The sequence below is a fragment of the Camelus dromedarius genome, chromosome 13 (assembly GCF_036321535.1).
Source record: "Camelus dromedarius isolate mCamDro1 chromosome 13, mCamDro1.pat, whole genome shotgun sequence".
Classification (NCBI taxonomy): domain Eukaryota; kingdom Metazoa; phylum Chordata; class Mammalia; order Artiodactyla; family Camelidae; genus Camelus; species Camelus dromedarius.
This window is the reverse complement of record NC_087448.1, coordinates 54,961,353-54,971,384: the sequence shown is the minus strand read 5'-3', so window position 1 is coordinate 54,971,384 and position 10,032 is coordinate 54,961,353.

Sequence of the window (10,032 nt, the reverse complement as noted above, 5' to 3'; positions counted from 1 at the left end):
ATAACACTGGAGAATAAGTCAATAAATTGATCTATGGATATTGACAGACTTTGTTTTAAATTTCAGCACCACGACTTACCAGATATGGTGGGCAAGCTACTGAATTTATCTGGACCTCAATTTCTTCAAAATGGCATTAGTAGTCCTATGTTACAGGACTACTGTAAAAATTAAGGGGGACAGTTATGTAGAGCACTTAGTATATAGCATTTGCTACATAGTAAGCACTCAGCATAACAGCTGCTATTATTATTATTACTACTATAAATGATTACATCTCTCTGCTACATTTGTTCCTTGTGAACACTGTCTGCTTAAGCCTGTCTCCTTCTCTGGCCTTCTGGGTGCCGTATACTTCTGGCTTTGCTCCTCCGGGGATGCCTCACAGCACCTGCCGCAGTACCACCCCCATCTGGAGACTCACTAATCATTCCTTCCATGCCGGGCACCATGTATTTCTTGTCCACAACTGACTGGATAAGGGACGGGTGCCAGATCCAAAAGCAGCATCTATTGGTTGGCTTGGGAGCTACTCAGGCTCGAGAGCTCTAACCAAATGTTCTCTATGATGGTTGATAACCAGTCAGATAAATTACATCATTTCTCCTGAGGAATGTGGACAGAGAGTGAGGGTGAAAGAGGAACACAAGAGAGAGAGGAGACTGTATCAGGAGCAGCAGAAGCAGAGAGGAACTTGGTAACGACAAGGACACCTGGGCTGGTTGATGAACACATAGCCTGGTCACAAGAGACGCCATGTCTCATTGCGACCGTTCAGACTCAACGAGCCCTGCAGCTCTTTGGTAGTGTTTCCCAGCTTCCTGTGCTGCTTCACCATAACCTCAGGATCCAAGGTCGCTCGTCTGTTCCTTGCATGGCAAAAGAAGCTAACCAACATGCTCCCTGAGCAGTTTCACTAGGTCGATTCAACAACCATTTATTAGCATTTGCCGCTCACTCACTCCATAATTTGAGCACTGCTTTCTCTGCTGGTAATTCACCAGCTGAATCTCTATCCTGACCTGCTTCCGTGATACAATTTCTAACTTGTGAGGCCCTGTTGGCACCTCAAAAAACTACCATCCAAACAAACTCATGATTTCTCCCCTCTCTTCTCTCTTTTCCTCCCTGTCACAAATACGTTCCTCCTCTTGGGTTTCCTGTCTCAGTAATGACGCCGCCTACTCCCAGTCCCTGTGAGGGGTGATCTTTGCCACATCTCTCTTTATCAGCTTCCACAGTGAGTCAGCATCTGCTGATGCATTTGTTCCCTTTGTTCTCCTTATAACAGCCTTTAAGACTGCCGGTGGCCTGGCCCTCCCTCATTGCCTCTCCTCCCTCACTGCTCTCCTTTGCTCACTCTGCTCCCAGCCACACTGACCTCCTTGCCATCCCTTGACCAGGCCACACAGCACCCTGCCCCAGGCCTTTTGCATTTGCTGTTCCTTTTGCCTGAAATGCTTTGCCTGAGCTCTATGCCTCATCTTCTTCACATCTTGGCTTAAATATTCTTGTGCCGCCTTCCTCATCACTTTATTTAAATTCTAAGAACTTGACAACTGACTCTCCTTAACTCCTTCTACTGTTTTATTTTCTTCATACCTGTCTAATATGCTGTATCATTCACTTATTGTTTTTATTTATTGTATCCTCTTCTCCCCACCTTGCGGTGTCCTCTGTAACATGTGTGCCCCACAGGGGCAGGAAATTTTATCCCTAAGGTTGTAGTGCCTGGTACATAGTAAACATTCGCTGAGTATGTGTTTAATGAATTAACTAATGACTCGATTTCTCCTTGACATCATTATTTTTCTTTTTAAATTATTTCAAGATACTTTATTCTGAAAACAGGTCACCACACTAAGCTTCTGGCCCATTCTGCCATTGCACAAGCTACAAATCCTTACTCAGCAGCCAAGGGGCACTCTTTACGAGCATATTTAAAGAGTCAATAAAGTTCATATAAAACAAATGTTCAAAAAGTTTTCATAGCCTGCCATTCTTGCAGTCTTGCTCCTCTGCTACGTTATGGACATATGCTTCTGACCCACATGGAAAAATGACAAGTCTGGCCATTTGAAGCTGCCATCTGGCATGAGTTTTCCATAATAAGCTCTATGTCTTGGCCCTTCTCAGCCATGAAGGGCTTAGACTTGTCAGAGAGTCTTTCGATGTTCTCAGCTACCCTAACCGTTCTTTGTCCTTGCCACAAAAGGCAGTATCCTGGGCCTTCTGGAAAAGCAGAGTCCCATCTGGTTCCTTCAGGAATAGGTCAAGACTGAATCCTTTCAATCTCCATAATCTTTTTCTTTTATTTCTTGAAGACTTTGTCCTTCTTTCCTAATAAGTAAATATCACTGGAGGATGATTAATTTTTGTCTAAAGCCATGTTGTAGTATTCTGCTTTTTTTTTAAGCAACTGCCATTATAAAAACAACACATGTACATTTCTATAAAAATCTTTAGATGTAGGGGAGGAAAATCACCCAAAGATAATCACCATTCCAATTTTGCCATTTCTTTCTATGAATATGTATTTCTTGCTTTTTTCCAGTTAAGTTTATAATATAACAACATGTCAATGTTAATACAAAATTCTTCATATATATAATTCTGAATAAGTATTTATTCTAATTTAAAATTAGGACAGTTCTTTCTTTTTCTTTTTATCATTCTCCTAAATTTGGATATGTATTCCCAATTTCTTGCATTAAACTAAAATTAAGATTAACCTCTTTGTGCATATGGTTTTTCCTGACTTTGGGATTATTGTCTCGGGGTTCCAGAGAGAAATTATTGGATCAAAGATTATGAATGATTATAGATCTCTACATATGTACAACCAAACTTCTTTTCAGAGGTGTTTTCCTGAAGCACCTTTGGATGCAAGGAATCACTCAGGCTACTGCAGTCATTGGGGAGTTTGTAGGTATGGCAGTTGTAGAAATACTCAGGGCTGGAACCCAAGCCATGAAGCCAAGCCTCATGTAATATCAAGGAACGAACAAGAACTAGCAGAACCATATAGGCTGATAATGAAAGTCATTCAGGATGCAGGGGAGCTCTAGGGACCAGCTTGTCACCTTGTCACCCAACAGCAGTTGCAGCCCAGGAAGCTCTGCCCTAGAGATCTGCCATTAACAACTGATCTGTTTCATCATCTGTTCCCATTACCAGTTTATAACTCCTTTCATATTTTCAACTTTTTCTCCATAGAAGCAATCTGATTGCCTCAGCTAATAGTTGTCTTGCCTATTTAGATTGAGTTTTTATTTCAGGCTACATCTTTGTTCACTTGGACAGATTATATTTCTCTGCTCTCAGTGAAGTGCCCATCTCTGTCTCAGTCCTTTGTGAGTTTAGGGGAAACAAGAACATACCCCCTGCCCCCCACCCTGTGTTCAGTTTATGGTAATCTGCTCATAATTATTCAAAATGTTTAAACACCAATGGCCTGTTCCAGCCGATGTGCCATGGTGGAGTGTCCCTGCCAGGCACCATCCCTCGATGCGAGCCCAGCGGGCTCGGTGGTCAGTCTGCTCAGTACCACTTTACATGCCCATCCAAAAGGTGAGAGATCATGGCAACACAATTCGCAATAGCCAAAAGATGAAAACATCCCAAGTGTCCATCAACAGATGAAAGGATTAATCACAGTGTGGCATACCCATATAGTCAAATAGCATTCATCCATTAAAACAAATGAAATATTGATACAAGTTACAATGTGGATCCACCTTGAAGGCACTATGCTAAACGAAAGAAGCCAGAAACTGAAGATCACATACTGTCTGATTTCATTTATATGCAATATCTAGAATAAGTAAATCCATAGAGACAGAAAGCAGATTGTTGGTTGCTAGGGGCTGAGGGAGGAGAGAATGGTGAGTAACTGCTTTACAGATATAACTTTCTTTTTGGAGTGATGGAAATGTTTTGGAACTAAATAGAGGTTGTGATGGCACAGCATTGTGAACATACTAAATGCTACTAAATTGTTTACTTTGAAATGGTTAAATGAAATGGTTCACTTCGATGGTATGTGTTCCACTTGGGAAAAAAAAAAAAGATGCTCAGCAGTCCCATTTCTGGAAATACATCCAAAAGAATTGAAATCAGGGTCCCAAAGGGATATTGGCACACCCATGTTCATAGCAGCATTGTTCACAGTAACCAAGAGATAGAAGCAACCAGAATACTCATTGATGGAGGAATGGATAAACAAAATGTGGTACATACATACAATGAAATTCAGCCTTCAAGTGGAGGAAAATCCTATAACAAGCTGCAACATGGATGAACCTTGGGGACACTGGACTAAGTGGAATAAGACAGCCACAAAAAGAGAAGTACCAGCTGATTCCACCTACATGAGGTATCTAAAGTAGTTAAATTTATAGAAATAGAAAGTAGAATGGTGGTTACCAGGGGCTGCGGGGAAGGGAGAAATGAAAGCTTGTTGCTTAATGGATATAGAGTTTCAGTGTTGCGAGATGAAAAATTTCAAGATCTCTTGCACAATAACGTGCATAAGTCTTCTGCTGTACTTACACTTAACACTGCTGAACTACGCACTTCAAATGGTTAATTAAGATGGGATACTTTATCATGTGTTTTTTTATTCTGTTTTTTTAAAACAGTAGAAGGGTGCTATACACGTGCTAATGACAAGTAGGCACTGGCCTTCCTTTTTATTTTTGCCAATTTTATAGGCTAAATTGGTATCTAGTTGTTGTAAGGTCCATATCTTTTATTATCAGCAATGTTCATCCATTTGCTCAACAAAGATCAGATGCTGTGCTAGGTCCTGGCGATTTGGTGGTTCACAGGACAGCCCTGCCCTGGTGGAGTCCCTGGGAGAGGCAGTCCCTACGCCTTCCCACTTTTCATGAAGTGAATTAGAATGGCATCTGTGCTAAGCGCCACGAAGGGGCTCCATGAGTGTTTTATGATTTGTATGGGGGTCCTGGCCTTGTCTGGGAGATCTCCCTGAGAAAGTGAGATTTCCAGTGAGAGCTGAAGGGTGAGTAGGAGTTGGTTAGGTCATAGGAGTTAAGGTATGGGCAGGGATGGGTGAGGTAGGTGCTTGGGTAGTGGGGGAGGGAACATCAGTGTTTCAAGTTGAATTGGGAAGGAGATTTAAAAGATTTTCATCTTTAAAATGAGAGGTCAGTGAAGAGTGTGTATATTTGAGTTATAATCTGATTAGTCTTTAAAAAATGATCTCTCTATGTAGGCAGTGCAATGATGGGTAACTAAAGTGGGTGCAGGGAGGCCGCTTAGTGGGCACTGCACTGGTCTTAATGAGAGACAATGGTGCCTTGGACTAGGGTAATGACAGTGACAATGGCGATGATACTTAGGAGATGCAATTGATACTACCTTGGAAAATATTGGATTTGGGGGTGTAACAGAGGGTGAAGCAAATGATGACTTCCAAGTTTAATATTTTAATGCATTTTTTTTCATTTTTGGCTAGCTTATTCAATTCATTGCTCATTATTTATTAACTAGTTTCAAGAAGCTTCCTTTTGTATGAATGGGATATTAAAGACAATAAATCCCAAGTTTGTTTGCCTTTATTCTTTTGAAGTGCAGAAATTTAAAATTTTCATATAATTAAATATTTTCATTGGTGTTATGTTTTCTCATACTCTTACATTAAATTTACCCAAGTTATTTTCAAAATTCTTTTGATTGAAGGCTGACTATATAAACAGTGCTGAAATGAACAAGTATGAATTTAAGTTTGATGGCTAGGAGCACCTAAATTAGCTCTTCAAAAAGGTGTCAAAAGTGGTCTGGAAGCACCATGCCTCCCCTCCATCCATGAGGTGTGGCCAAAGTGAAAACCATTATCTTTAAATTTAACTTTTGGGTAATGAATATACATTTCATGTAAATGTACATTGTGAACAATCTCATTCCCACCTCTGTATCCATTCCACTCAGCACTCCCTCCTTGCAATCACTTTTATTCATTTGCAGAACCTATTCATGCAAAAATGCAAATGTTAATATACGTTCCTATTCTTTCTGCTTACTTTTAAAATGAAAAGTATGCTGTACACATTGTTCTGCACCAAGATTTATTCACTGAAAAATATATCTTGTGGCCCTTTTCATAGCAGAATATAGAGTCTGCCCCCATTTTTAGAGCTGTGTAATATCCCGCTATATGGATGTACCCATTTATCTGTTCAACCTACTGAGTTCAACCTTTTTCTGTTGCAATTTAGGACTGAATTAACAGGTCAAGAACAACTCTAAGATAAATTCCCACATATGAGATTTTCTGGAGGCATTGGCTAATTACAAAAACTGCTTCTGGTTCTTTGGAGCCTGAAGATTATAATTTTGTGGGTTTTCATTAAGAAAAAGAATATAAAATTATCCGATTCAAAGTAGGTATGAAATGAATATTTATATAGATTATGAAAGGAAATCACAATTGACTACTAATTTTGAAAAGCTAAAATATCCATGAATATTCTGAAAAATAACATAATAGTTTTTACTAATTAACTACTTAAGGTACCTCTATAATGCTTGCTTTCTCTCTTTTTTTGGCTGCATACACCTTGATTACCTCTTTATGTGGCTACAATTTTGTAATGTCATTTTAAAGAGGCAAAGGAGAAAGATAATTCGGGCTCTCCTTTACGATGTTTGATTGAAATTTTTGAAATTATTTTTGACAGCTGGAATGCATAAAGCATTCAAATCTCACAAACATGCTTGCCATTTGTAGCACTGCAGTAGATTAGAGCCCTACAGCCCAGACATTCTGATCAATTCTATTTCATGTGATTCTCATTTAAAAAAAGATTGTAAGTATTTGGTACATTTATAACTGCTACATTGTCAAGTGTATCCTAACAGGTAAGAATATCCACTTTGACCAGGTATCTGTTAGAAACAAAACATTCTACTTATGGTTTTACATATCTAATGATTAAAATAATTTTCCACAGATTGCCTTCTGGCTCCATATATTTCAAGCCTTGCTTCTTTTCCACTACCTATATTCTGACAACCGGCCCCTTAAGACATGTTCATATTTCAGTGTGACCCTGGCCCTGTAACTTCTAGTCAGAATGGCAGGTGGCTGGGGAAGTGGGTGGCAGGAGTATTTGTGGAAACCATTCTTATACCAGGACATCAGGCAATAACCTGGCTATAATGGAAGTGACTGCATACCACACAAATATATCCTACTAAATCCAAAGTTAATGTATCCAAGTCAACTTCCCTCTAGCCTGGTCCCGAAAGTTCTTGATGCCATTTCAATGCCACGCTTCACAAGAGAAAGTGCAATGGAGAGGAAGTCTGAACGGAAAGAGAGCAGTGGTCTTCACCAATCGTCATTAAAATACCTTATTTTGCAAAGTTTTCAAAAACAACATAACATGTTGAAAAACCCCTGGGACTCTTCCCAGGGCTTAGAAAGGGGCCGGTGCAAGTGAGGGGTCCTGAAACATAGGCTTCACTAGTTCCAGGGTAAGTCTGCCCTGGGCTACGTGCATTTGTAATTTTGGTAGATATTTCCAAATTGCCCTCCAACTTACTCTTCTATCTACAGTGCAAAGACTTTCCTTCTCAAGGTCTTGACCACAGGGTGTGTTATCAAGTTGGTAGGTTTTTGCCAATCTGATGGGTAGGGCAAAACAACTTAATAGTTGTATTATGCATTTTTGAATTATGAGTTAAACTGAGCATCTTTTCTTAGGTTTAAGAGTCATGTGTGTTTCTTTTTCTGTGAACACTCAGTTCATTTTCTTTGCCTTTTTTTCCTACTGGGTTGTTGACCCTTTACTTCTTGATGGCTAGAAACTCATACTCTGGTAGATTTGCTTTTTACCTTGATAAGAATTGCAAATCTTTTTTTTTTAACCTGTTTGTTTTTAATCTTTAATTTTCTAAAAATGTGTATATATATTTTTAATTGAAGTATTATCAGTTACAATGTGTCAATTTCTGGTGTACAGCACACTGTTCCAGTCATGCATATACATACATATATTTGTTGTCATACTCTTTTTCATTAGTGGTAATTACAAGATACTGAATACACTTCCCTGGGCTATACAGAATAAATTTGTTTTTCATCTGTTTTTATATATAGTAGTTAATATTTGCAAATCTTGAACTCTCAAATTTACCTCTTCCCACCATTTCCCCCAGTAATCATGATTGTTTACTATGTCTGCAAGTCTGTTTCTGCTTTGTAGAGAAGTTCATTAGTGTCTTCTTTTTTCTTTTTTTAGATTCCACATGAGTGATACCATGTATTATTTTTCTTTCTCTTTCTGGCTTACTTCACTTAGAATGACAGTCTCCAGGTCCATCCATGTTGCTGTAAATGGCATTATTTTCTTCTTTTTTATAGTTGAGTAGTATTCCATTGTATAAATATACCACATCTTCTTTATCCAGTCATCTGTCAATGGACATTTAGGTTGCTTCCATGTCTTGACTATCGTAACTAGTGCTGCTATGAACATTGGGGTGCATGTATCTTTTCGAATTAGAGTTCCCTCTGGATATATACCCAGGAGTGGGATTGCTGGATCATATGGTAAGTCTGTTTTTAGTTTTTTGAGGAATCTCCATACTATTTTCCATAATGGCTGCACCAAACTACATTCCCACCAGCAGCATAGGAGGGTTCCCTTTTCTCCACACCCTCTCCAGCATTTATTGTTTGTGGACTTTGAATGATGGCCATTCTGACTGGTGTGAAGTGATACCTCCCTGTAGTTTTGATTTGCATTTCTCTGATAATTAGCAATATTGAGCATTTTACTGTGCACCTACTGGCTATTTGTATGGCTTTATTGGAGAATTGCTTGTTTAGGTCTTCTGTCCATTTTTGAATTGGATTATTTTCTTTTTGTTATTAAGTTGTGTGAGCTGTTTATATATTCTGGGAATTAAACATTTGTCTGTCTCATGATTTGCAAATATTTTCTCCCATTCCATAGGTTGTCATTTTGTTTTGCTTATGGTTTCTTTCACTGTGCAAAAGCTTATAAGTTTAATTAGGTCCTGTTTGTTTGTTTTTCCTTTTATTTCTATTGTCTGGGTAGACTGCCCTAGGAGAACACTATTAAGATTCATGTCAGAGAATGTTTTGTCTTTGTTTTCTTCTAGGAGGTTTATAGCATCTTTTCTTATGTTTAAATTGTTCAGCCACTTTGAGTTTGTTTTTGTGTGTGATGTGAGGGAATGTTCTAACTTCATTGATTTACATGCTGCTGCCCAGTTTTCCCAGTACCACTTGCTGAAGAGACTGTCTTTTTTCCATTGTATAATCTTGCCTCCTTTGTCAAAAATTATTTGACCATATGTCTGAAGGTTTATATCTGGGCTCTTTATTCTGTTCCATTGATCCATATGTCTGTTTTTGTGCCAGTATCACACTGTTTTGATTACTGTAGCTCTGTAGTATTGTCTGATGTGTGTATGTTTTTGTTGTGGTTTGTTTTGCAAGTCTGAAGTTTTAATTGTTACATTGTTTTCTTTATCATAACATTCTCATTTTTCTTTATGATTTCTGGATTTTTAGTTGTAGTAGAAAGGTCTTTCCCACTTTAAGATTATAAAGAAATTCTTTCATCTCTTCTTCAAGTATAAAAATGATTTCATTTTTTATTTCTGAATCTTTAATTCATGGGAAGCTTTTTAAAATTGATGGTTCACATGAAGATTCAAGGTTCTGTAGAAGTTGGAATTCTATATATTAATTATGGTACTGTTCCTAAGCCTTACGTAAAAAAACTGTACTTCTAATTTATTAATATTAATAATAATTTAAAGCTTAAATATTAATTTGTTTCCTTCATTGACCTAATATTTATTGAACACCTATTATGTGCTGAATTATTATATTTACCCATGTTGAAAACAATGATACTAGGCATGAAAGAGTTCCAAATAAAGACAATACTACTCTCAGAAATAGAAAAGAATAAAAAAATGCAATGCTCAGTGGCCAGAAATAAAAATTCTTCATGCTTCCCAGACATCTTA